Raw genomic sequence first — 11,187 nt, 5'->3', positions numbered from 1 at the left:
AAAACCTAGTCGACGAAAAATTCATCATTTAGATCCTACTCCTTAGATGAGACTCGAACCCTCAGCCTCCAGTTACTAACCCAGCACTCAACCCTCGAGCCATCCAAGCTTTCATATTGAGAGTTTTTCAGAACTTCTATTTATCCATATAAGCTCAAAACCTAGTTGATGAAAAATTCATCATTTAGATCCTACTCCTTAGATAAGACTCAAACCCTCAGCCTCCAGTTACTAACCCAGCACTCAGCTCTCGAGCCATGCGAGCTTTCACATTGAGAGCTTTTCGGAACTTCTATTTATCCATATAAGCTCAAAACCTAGTCGACGAAAAATTCATCATTTAGATCCTACTCCTTAGATGAGACTCAAACCCTCAGCCTCCAGTTACTAACCCAGCACTCAACCCTAGAGCCATGCGAGCTTTCACATTGAGAGCTTTTCGGAACTTCTATTTATCCATATCAGCTCAAAACCTAGTCGACGAAAAATTCATCATTTAGTTCCTACTCCTTAGCTGGAAATCGAATATAAAGGAACATCGGTTATTTCACTGGTTTTTGAGCTGGACCTGAATTTAATTATAAAGGCCTTTTTTCGATTTTCCCATAGTCATTTTATGGGTCAAAAAATTAGAATTTTCCCAGATATTACTAAAATAACACAGGACCACAGAAAGTTGCTTCTAGTTATGAGGGAAGAAGCTGTAAAAATGGGAGCAAATTTCTTGTTATCCTATCCATGTAAATGTCAGATAAAACATGTATTTGTTGAGCCAGAGTAGCTTCGAACCTTTTTGGATGCAAAAAAATTAATGCAATAGTATTAGAGCTGCAAAGAAAAGAAGGCTGGTTTATACCACGTTAAGCTTTATTTGTGTGATGTCTTCTACTGCGAGCCCTGCCACCTGTCTCGCAGGCCACTGTCTAAGCACCATCTGGTGACCCCCGCTCATGGCCGGGTGAGCCACAGGCTGAGCCCCCGCAAGATCGCCACCTGCACGGACCATGAGCTGGAGAACCACAGCATGTACTGCGTGCAGTGCAAGATGCCCGTCTGCTACCAGTGCCTGGAGTTGGGCAAACATTCCAGGGGCCATGTGGAAGCTGCACAAGGTGAGTGCACGTAATTAGTGCCGGAGAGGTGCCGCAGCAACCAACACAATCTGTAGATAAACCTGAAATTCCTGCTAGGATACTGTGAAGAAAAAAAATGCCTTTTCATAGCAGTGCACAGAAGCAGGTAGAGATTCCTCATGCCTGTTCACCTTTTTCTAAGTAGCAAGTGAAAATCGAGGTAACAGGACTACAAATCCCATCAGGCCGAGGGCAGAGAATTCCTAAAGCCAGGACTGGCATAGTTCCAGTAGGGCCGAATCCAGTCGGGTCTTTAGGATTTCCCCAATGAATATGCATGAGATCTATGTGCATACACTGCTTTCAATGCATATTCATTGGGGAAATCCTGAAAACCCGACTGGATTTGGCCCTCAAGGAGGGACTTTGGGGACCCCTGGCCTAGCAAATCCAGAACTGGTTTTGAGCCAGCTCAACAAGCGCCTGAGCTCAGAATTAGCCAGAACTAAGAGCACACCTGTTCTCCAGCACAGGCAGTTAGCCACTGAGAGAGAAATGGGTGGGGTTCCTAGTTGCAGGCAGCCACACAGGAGGAACCCAGCAGGGAGAGAGAAAGAGCCAGACCTTCTCTGCCAGGAAACAGAAGTGCACCAGAGCCTTATACACAAAAGGAGGTAGAGACTCCTCCTGCCTGTTTACCTTTTTCTAAGCAGCAAGTGAAAAGCAAGGTAACAGGACTACAAATCCCATCAGGCCGAGGGCAGAGAATTCCTAAAGCCAGGACTGGAATTGTTCCATTGCCTAGCAAATCCAGAACTGGTTTTGAGCCAGCTCAACAAACACCTGAGCTCAGAATTAGCCAGAGCTAAGAGCACACCTGTACTCTAGCACAGGCAGTTAGCCACTGAGAGAGAAATGGGTGGGGTTCCTAGTTGCAGGCAGCCACACAGGAGGAACCCAGCAGGGAGAGAGAAGGGAACCAGAAATGCAGGTAGGACCTTAGGATTGGGAAGGTTTTGTTGAGGACTCCTACACAAATGAAAATTATATAGAAATGAATGAACTCACAGTATGGCAGAAATTAGTAAGGATTTTTTGTACGCTGCTGACCCTGATTTAATGGAATGGGGCTGAGGAACAGTAGAAAAAGTTTGGAGTTTATCAAGAGGAAATTGTTGGTGAATGATTCCAGACTAGACGGGCAGTATTATTTAAAGCCTCTTGCTGAAAGAAGGTGTGTTTTTTTTTTGCCCCTTTGTTGCATGGCACTTGCACAGCCTAAATTCAAGCAGGACTAAGTTTGTTTTTCTGTGATACTGTTTGGGGCAGTGCATGAAATTTGGTTACCTAAGGCACTGCTGGCCAAACGACACTGGGGAACTCTTTATTCAAAATCTAGTGGGATTTTTGTTGGGTTTTTTTTATACCAAAATCTACAGGGCCAGTACAGATCCCAACACCTCTGAGGGTATTTTGGTTAATAAAACCCCAAGGTGGATTTTCCCCAGCGAAAGGACTGACAAGAAGTCATAGCAGAATCTGGTCGAAAACAGTGGGTGGGCCGGGAAGGGCCTAGCCCCATTTGGCAGGTGTAGGCCTGAGAGCCTCAGAGAAGACCATTAAAAAGGCTGAAATAGAAGCCAGTGGATGGCAACAAGCCAAATAAAGGAAACAAATAGATTGGTTTTGTTTGTATTTTGTGCAAGGACTATTGTTTGCTTGTATTTTTGGAACTTACTTTTGAATTGCTACTAACTTGAGTTAAATGCACCAAGTCTGGGGTGAAATTAAGATTTGTGGCAAGTGTTTTGCACTATTTTTAGAACTTTATTGCAGTCCTTCCCATCCGTGGTCTGTGTGAATTAGGATATTGGCCCCTGGACAAGTCCAATCGGCCACGCCCAGTCACAATATGAACATGCTATGCCCAGATTTCACCACATCTTAGTAAAAGGACTCCTTTATGTCCAATAAGTTGTTCTCTCCTGAATGCTTTTAACAATGTGGGAATAAGTTAGCGTTTCCACCTGGCTCGCTGCTAAATTGTCTCATATCTGCATACTGCTGTCAATCATATGCTCTCCCCACAATCCGTCAGCCAGACATTATTCCAACAGTATACTCAAGTTCAGGGGTGGGCAACTCCAGTTCTCGAGGGCTGGAATCCAGTTGGGTTTTCAGGATTTCCCCAATGAATATGCAAGAGATTTATTTGCATGCACCGCTTTCAATGCATTTTCATTGGGGAAATCCTGAAAACCCAACTGGATTCTAGCCCTCAAGGACCAGAGGTGCCCATCCCTGCTCTAGTTGCTGATCCCTAATTATCCCAGTACCTGACATTTTTTTACTGTCTGTGCACATAAGCATACTGATGATAGGACTATTTAAGGCAGGGGTGTCAAAAGTCCCTCCTCGAGAGCTGCAGTTGGGTTTTCAGGATTTCCCCAGTGAATATGCATGCGAACTATTAGCATACAATGAAAGCAATGCATGCAGATAGATCTCATGCATATTCATTGGGGAAATCCTGAAAACCCGATTGGATTGCGGCCCTCGAGGAGGGAGTTTGACACCCCTGATTTAAGGGATCTCAAAATAGTAGCTTCTTTCTCTGTCGTTATGCCCCGCCCCTGTGAGATCCTATAAATGTGAGTGATGCATTATTCAACCTTAAAGTGTAGAATGTGCCAATCTCTTCTCTCTTAACTGTTTCTTTTTTTTTCAGCTGTGATTACCTTTCTCTGTCAGATGCAGACTTTTGGAATTCACTTCTGATTATGTAAATATAAAAATAAAGAGCAACCGGGAAGAATGCCTTCTTTAGGGACTTCATAGAGATTGAGGTAATTCTACAAACTTGTGCCTTGAGCTTTGCACCACTTATGTGCATCGAAGGTGGCTTTAATTGGCGTTTTCATGCATAAGTGCATCAGGTGCTATTCTATAAATTAGCACCAAGTCCTAAAGCAGGGGTGCCCACACTTTTTGGGCTTGCGAGCTTCTTTTGACCAAGTCAAAATGATCTACCAACAATAAAATTTTAAAAAGCACACTGTACACAGAGAAAATGTTACTTATAATTTATATTCGAGGGGGGGGGGTTTCAAAGGGGTCAAGGCAGATGACTTTAAAATATGCAATGTCACCTCAGTAACAACTATACAAAAAAAGACAAATATACCCCTCCCTTTTTACTAAACCACAATAGCGGTTTTTAGCGCAGGGAGCTGTGCTGAATGGCCCGTGCTGATCTCGACGCTCATAGGTTCCCTGCGCTAAAACCCACTATTGCAATTTAGTAAAAGGGAGCCATAGTGCAAAAGATATAAATTGTCATAACGGACACATTTTGATCACTAAATTGAAAATAAAATCATTTTTCCTATATTAGTTGTCTGGTGATTTCATGAGTCTCTGGTTGCACTTTCTTCTTCTGACTGTGCATTCAGTCTTTCTTCCTCCTGCATGCTTCTCTCCTACAGACCTCATTCCAACCAACATCTCTCTCTGTCCCTCCATGAGTCCAACTTTTTCTTCCTCTCTCCCTACCTGCCCCCTGCCACCCGACACACTCCATTCCCTCCCCTGACTTTTTCTTCCTCTCTCTCTGCCACCTTCCCTTTCTTTCTCTCTCCCTGCCCCTCCTTTCTTTCTGTTTGCTTTTCTTTCTCTCTTGTCTGTCTACAGAGAAGGCAGCACTGTTAGTTGGTCAATGGAGGAACAGCAACTTGTTTAATTCCAGGAAGCATGAAGCTCTGTGTCTTTCACTCTCCCTGTCCCCTCCCCAAGCCACTGTCTTTCTTTCTTTCTTTCTCTCTCCCTGCCCCCTCCCAAACTGCCACCGCCACCAAATTCTCTCTGCTTCCCTGACGAGTAAAAGCCAGGCCTGTGCATCCTTTGCACAAGCGTTCCCTCCCCCCACCCCCCAACGCCAATTCTGGCGTCAGAGAGGAAGTTCCGGGCCAGCCAGGCACCGATGGCCCGGAACTTCCTCTCCGATGTCAGAATTGACGTCATGGTGGGGGGGGGGGGGGTAGGCCTGGCTTTTGCACATCGGGAAAGCGGGGAGCATACAAAGACAACGCGAGTTGATCATGAGATCGCGTTGCCCTTGCGATCTACTGGTCCATCGCAATCGACCTTTTGGGCACCCCTGTCCTAAAGCATATAATTCCAAAGTAGACATAAACATGGGAGGCGCATGAGCAGACTTCTACTGCACGCCTCATATTACGTCAGTCACTAAGCCCACATTACCCCTCTCCTCAGGTCACTTCATTGACTCCCTATCCATTTCTACATACAATTCAAACTCCTCTTACTGCCCAGGCACTCTGCTCTTATCTGTACCCTTCTCCTCTACAGCCATCTCCAGACTCCATCCCTTCTCTGCTGCACTGTATGTCTGGAACAATCTGCATGACTCAGAATGTCAGGCTCAGTCTTCGGCAGTTTTCAAATCCAGACTCAAAGCCCACTTCTTTGAAGATACTTTAAATTCCAAACTCCAAGCCGCCTTCTAAGCACCAATATCTGTCATATTATTCCTTCTGTAATTCCCCCACCTGAGCACTGTGTATTGAAGCACCTTCTTGTCCAGTTTGTTTGTCTTGACTAGATCATAAGCTCTTTTGAGCAGGGACTGTTTCTTCTGTGTTTTGATGTCCAGTGCTGTGTATGTCTACTAGTGCTCTAAAATGATTATTATTAGTAGTACGATGCCAACGAACAAGGGGGAATTCTTTAAATGATGCTCCAAATGGACACACAAATATTCAGTGCTGTCATTCTATAAAGGGCACTCACCTTTTATAGTATAGACCATGGTACTGATTCCCACACCTAACTTTAGGCATCAGACTTTCATCTGGTGAAAAATGGTATAAATGCTGGCATCGTCTTCAAAAATAGGAGCAAAATACACCGTATAGTTCCAGTCTAATTTACTCTCAATACTTCAATCCCAGAACACTATTCATTTTTCAACAGAAACTTTTTTTCCAATTTACTTAATCATAAACAATGTTCTTAAAAATATATTAAATCATGCAATATATTATTGTATAGTGCTCAGAAAGCATCTAAGTGCCAAAATGGTCACCAAACTGACCAGATGACCACTGTATGTATGAAGATATGATCCTCCCATACTCCCCCTCCCCCCTCAGCAAAAAAAATATCTGAATGAAACAGTCCATACCCGTGTCTAGAACAGCAGCACCTGGAATGGGAAAGCCTAGTAGAACTCCACACAGGTGTCTTACGTGGCCAGGTGCGTAGACTGGTGAACCATAGAGAGGAGAAATCAGACCCATAAGCCACTCTAACCACAACATTAATGGTGGAAAGTGTGAGCCCACCAAAACCCTACTGTACTACTATATAGGTGCTACCTGCAGCCATAAGGGTTATTGTGGTAGTAAACAGGTGGGTATAGTAGGTTTGGGGGTAGTTTTGGTGGGCTCAGCATAAATTATAAGGGGTATATGGTGAGATATATATCTGGCACCCTTTATGTGAAGTTCGCAGTAGTGCCCTATAAGGTGCCCCACCACTTTATTTGCATGTTTATGTGGCCAGTCCATTACAGTGCTTGCCCTTCCCACAACTAAATGGTGCTGATTTGGATGTTTCTAACTTGGACGTTTTTGTGGTCAAAAATAGTGAATAAAGTTAGATGTCCTGGTGGTCTAGATACTCTGACAGCCAAGACATCCAAGTAGGCAATTAAGAGCATAAGAACCATAAGAACAGCCTTACTGAGTCAGACCAATGGTCCATTCTCATGGTGGCCAATCCAGGTCCCTAGTACCTGACCAAAACCCAAGGAGTAGCAACATTCCAGAATCCCAAAGAGTAACAAAAGATTCTAGAACCCCAAAGAGTATCAAGATTCCATGCAGAATCTCCAAGAATAGCAAGATTCTGGAACCCCAAAGAGTAGCAACAGTCCATGCTTCTGATCAAGGGAAAGCAGTGGCTTTCATGTCTTTCTCAATAACAAAGACATGGGGACATCTTGTTCCAAAATGGATGTTTCTTCACCTCCGACTTTGGATGTCATGCGGGAAATGTCCAAAGTCAGACTTAGATGTCCCATTGAAAATGGCCCTCCACGTCATAGTAACATAGTAGATGACGGCAGATAAAGACCCGAATGGTCCATCTAATCTGCCCAACCTGATTCAATTTAATTTTTTTTTTTCTTCTTAGCTATTTCTGGGCAAGAATCCAAAGCTCTGCCTGGTACTGTTCTTAGGTTCTAACTACAAAGCTCATTCCAGCCCATCTACACCCTCCCAGCCATTGAAGCCCTCCCCAGCCCATCCTCAACCGAAGGCCATATTCAGACACAGACCATGCAAGTCTGCCCAGTACTGGCTTTAGTTCTTCAATATTTACTATTATTTTCTGATTCTAGATCCTCTGTGTTTATCCCAAGCTTTTTTGAACTCTGTCACCGTTTTCCTCTCCACCACCTCTCTCGGGAGTGCATTCCACCTCTCTCTGGAGCGCATTCCACCACCCTCTCCATAAAGTAGAATTTCCTAACATTGCTCTTGAATCTACCACCCCTCAACCTCAAATTATGTCCTCTGGTTTTACCATTTTCCTTTCTCTGGAAAAGATTTTGTTCTACGTTAATACCTTTCAAGTATTTGAACGTCTGAATCATATCTCCCCTGTCCCTCCTTTCTTCTAGGGTATACATATTCAGGGCTTCCAGTCTTTCTTCATATGTCTTCTGACGCACACCTCGTATAATTTTTGTTGCCCTTCTCTGGACCACTTCAAGTCTTCTTGCGTCCTTCGCCAGTGAGGTAAGACTTCTTTTGGCTGAACCCATGGTGGTGGTAAAGGCCATTAATAATAAAAACTGTTGTTTGTATTGTTTTTATATGTTTTTATGTGCTTGATTTATATACAGTATGTTTGATATGACTAACAATTTTTATATTACTGTTTCTATTACAGTTATTTCAGGTTTACTCAGCCCAATCCCTGTTAGATGGGAATAGATGTCAAATCATCTGTATGTAAAAAAAAAAAAAAAATGTTTGGACACACTAACACTAATTCAGCTATTGTTTGAAATATCCTATACCAGTCTTGACTAACCCCGGAAGGCAATAGAATAAAGCCATGCACTTCGTAGGCATTCCCTCCCACTTCAATAGGAACAATCCCTTATATGGGAACTTAGATGTTGTACATTGAATCGTCGGCCACTTACTTATAATTGCAGTCCCTCTCCCTTTTCTTCCTATCCTAGGGGACGTATAGATGGAATACATCTTAGATAAACCCTGAGTCATATAACTATCTTCCTCTTGTTTCTTTTTATTTATTTATTTTTTTTATATCTTTATTCATTTTGAAGCCATAAGTAAGTGCAACATATAATACAATCATATTACACTATAAAAGCACTTAACTACAATTAAAATTGTAATCTATGACAAATAGATAAATCACCCCCCCCCCAATTATATACAAAAAGTACACTCAAATTAAGAAATTAAAAATATATTCCAACCCACCCTAGACCACCTTCCTCTTGTTTCAACCATGTTTCCATTAAGAAAATCAAATCTCTCAGGCTTTCTATAAGGTCCATGCCCATATATAAGGTCGGTAGTCTGTCTATGAGTGGAAGGAGGGAGAGGATGCACAATGAAAGGAACAGGGAAGCTCATTATTTTAGTACTACCAAGGACTATTCTATTGTCTTCTAGGGCAGGGGATAGATAACATACAGTAGACTTCACTGGCATTTTGTTCCATCGCCACTATCAAAAGTTGATATAATGAATTCACTCTTGCTTGAAATGAAATAATGCGTTCAATAGCTCCCTGGCTCTGCGATAGGTTTTTCTTTGTCTGCTTCATAACAGATTTTTTTCAGGAGAAGATATGTCTATTGACTGAGTTACCAGAGCACAGTGAGGTGTCTGCACTGAGGCGTATCTTATCATTCAAAAAGACTTCCGGAATAAAAGGAGAGAAGAGAAGAAAATCAGCCTCAGCGTGGGTAACATGCTACACAAACTCTGTCTGTTTAGCTTTGTGGTAAACAGAGCATTTTTCTCCTAATTCCCGCTATTTGACTCCATCTGCCCTCTGCTGAATGATAACACATAGTTTAACTTAGTGGCCTCAAACTCAAACCCTATGCAGGGCCACATTGTGGATTTGTAGGTACTTAGAGGGCCTCAGAAAAAATAGTTAATGTCTTTTTACAGAAATGGGAAAGAAGGTACCAGGCCTCGAGGCAAAGCAAAATCAACAAAGAGAGGTTCTGGAGATGTCACATCCAACCTGTGGTCATTGAGCCTTTATTTGCAGTTTGTATCAAAGTTTCATAACAAGTCTTAAAACAAATAAAGTTCCAAAACAACGAAGTCCCGAGTAGGATCCGAGTTTCGGCGACACCATCGCTTTCTTCAGGGGCCAAATTTGAACTTGCAAAGCTCTGTAAACTGTGTGTGTGAATGCGTCGGTGTCTCTCCATCCAAAAAGAAGCACTTATCTTCCCCAAGCCATTTAGTATCTTTAACATACTTCCCTCCTCCCCCACCCCCAGTTTGACATCTGTCATTCGTTTCCATCCCCCACCTCCTTGGTCCTTTAAATTTGCCCTCAATTCTCAACATCACCAACAGCAGCAGCAGCTGTGGGCAGTCCATGGGGGATTTCCTTCTTTTGTACCACCCCTCTGGAAATAGGAAGTAGAATCAGAGGAGGTGGAATCGGTAAAAGGAAGGCTTGTGGACCACCCAGAAGTCATCTGCTTTTAGTCTTGTGGCTGCTGCTGTTGCCAGTTCCATTGAGAATTGAGAGGAAGTATAAAGAACTCTGAGGTTGGGAGCATATGGCAGATGTTGAATAGAGGAGGGGAGAGCAAGAATGGCAGCGAGTCAGAGATGCCAACTGGGAGGAGAGAGAGAAGGAAAGTGAATAAGATGCCATACCATAAGTGGGGGGGGAGGGCTAAATGATGGAGAGATAGTGGAACCTAGGGGCAGGGAAGAAAATGTTGATACCTGTGGGAGAAGAAGGAAGAGGGAGAAATACTGGACCCCCATGGGAGAGAGAGGGACATTTGCAGAATTCCTAGGGAGAAGGGCAGGAGCAAAGGAAGCCAAAGGGAGAGATGATGGAGATGGGGAAGGACACAGAGGATGATAGGCATGTGAGGAGGACTGGGGACACAGAAGGGTGATACTGGACAGGGCAAGAATACAGACACAGAAGGGAGATGCTCAGCAGGGATACAAGATGGCAAATAGAAAAAGAGACCCTGGTTAGAGAGTTAAGAGAAGACCAAGGAAACCAGAGACTGTGATCAAGACAATTAGAAAAACAAAATAACCACATGATAACGGTAGAAAAAATTTTATTTTCTATTTATTGATTAGAATAAGTCATGTTTTAGAATGTACATCTGCAAGAACTGGTTTTAGTCATGACTGGAGGTAAATGTCCAGCTGAGCGGTTTACGTTAGTGAATTGACATTCTGCTTGTTAAGATCATGCAAGTTTAAAGACTTTTTGTCTCTGGTAATGAATGGAACAAAATCATTTTCTTTTGTGATAATCTATATATATAAAATCGGATGTATGTATGTTTCAGCATAACTCTAAAACGCATGGAGAGATTTCAACAAAACTTGGTATACAGGACATATTACTTACTATCTGGAGGGAAAACCTCTGTGGGGTAGGAAAGGATGATGTGTAAAAATGATCATAAATGACAAGATATTGCTGTTTAATGCATAGTTTTGGCAGCGTAACTCTGAAACGCATGGAGAAATTGCAACCAAACTTGGTATACAGGACATATTACCTACTATCTGGGGAAAAAATACTGTGGAGGTGGGATGGGATGATGTGTAAAAATGATCATAAACGACAAGATATTACTGTCTAATGCATAGTTTTGGCAGCGTAACTCTGAAACGCATGGAGAGATTGCAACCAAACTTGGTATACAGGACTTATTACTTACTATCTGGGGAAAATACTGTGGGGGGTGGGAAGGGGTAACATGTAAAAATGATCATAAACAACGAGATATTGCTGTCTAATGCATTATTCTGGCAGCGTA

General features: G+C 42.8%; 1 long non-coding RNA gene across 1 annotated transcript; it reads left to right on the top strand.

Annotated features, from left to right (window-relative positions):
* The first annotated feature begins 1,963 nt into the window (after positions 1-1,963).
* On the top strand, positions 1,964-7,898 carry LOC117348176. The gene is made up of 3 exons (XR_004536921.1): positions 1,964-2,064; positions 3,802-3,919; positions 7,780-7,898. It is a non-coding gene; the product is annotated as an uncharacterized LOC117348176 (long non-coding RNA).
* Positions 7,899-11,187: the final 3,289 nt, after the last annotated feature.

The sequence above is a fragment of the Geotrypetes seraphini genome, chromosome 14, assembly GCF_902459505.1.
Source record: "Geotrypetes seraphini chromosome 14, aGeoSer1.1, whole genome shotgun sequence".
Classification (NCBI taxonomy): Eukaryota; Metazoa; Chordata; class Amphibia; order Gymnophiona; family Dermophiidae; genus Geotrypetes; species Geotrypetes seraphini.
Note: the sequence above shows the minus strand (reverse complement) of the source record. Positions and strands in the feature narration are given on the sequence as shown.